Below are 577 nucleotides of genomic sequence, written 5' to 3'. Positions count from 1 at the left end.
CAAAAAAAAAAAAAAAAAAAGAAAAAAAAAACAAAAAACTTGCCCATGCATGTTTATAGCAGCACAATTTGCAATTGCAAAAATATGAAACCAGCCTAAATGCCCACCGACCAAGTGGATAAAGAAAAGGTGGTATATGTATACACATACACATACACACCATGGAATACTACTCAGCCATAAAAAGGAACAAAATAATGGCATTTGCTGCAACCTGGATGAAGTTGGAGACCATTATTCTAAGTGAAGTAACTTAGGAATGGAAGACCAAACATCATGATATTCTCACAAGCAGGAGCTAAGCTATGAGGACAGAAATATGTAAGAATTATACAACAGAGTTTGGGGACTCAAGGGGAAGGGTGAGAGGGGTGAGGAATAAAAAGACTACACACTGGGTACTGTGTACACTGCTTGGGCGATGGCTGCACCAAAATCTCAGAAATAACCACTAAAGAACTTTTCCATGCAACCAAACACCACCTGTTCCCCCCAAACTGTTGAAATGAAAATCAATTAAAAACTTAATTTCTTAAGAATGTGAAAGGTAAGCTACAGAGTAGATGTTTATTCTTTT

The sequence above is a fragment of the Sapajus apella genome, unplaced genomic scaffold (genome assembly GCF_009761245.1).
Source record: "Sapajus apella isolate SASKATOON/1434 unplaced genomic scaffold, GSC_monkey_1.0 scaffold2, whole genome shotgun sequence".
Taxonomy (NCBI): domain Eukaryota; kingdom Metazoa; phylum Chordata; class Mammalia; order Primates; family Cebidae; genus Sapajus; species Sapajus apella.
The sequence above is the reverse complement of the archived record's forward strand: the minus strand, read 5'-3'. Positions refer to the sequence as shown.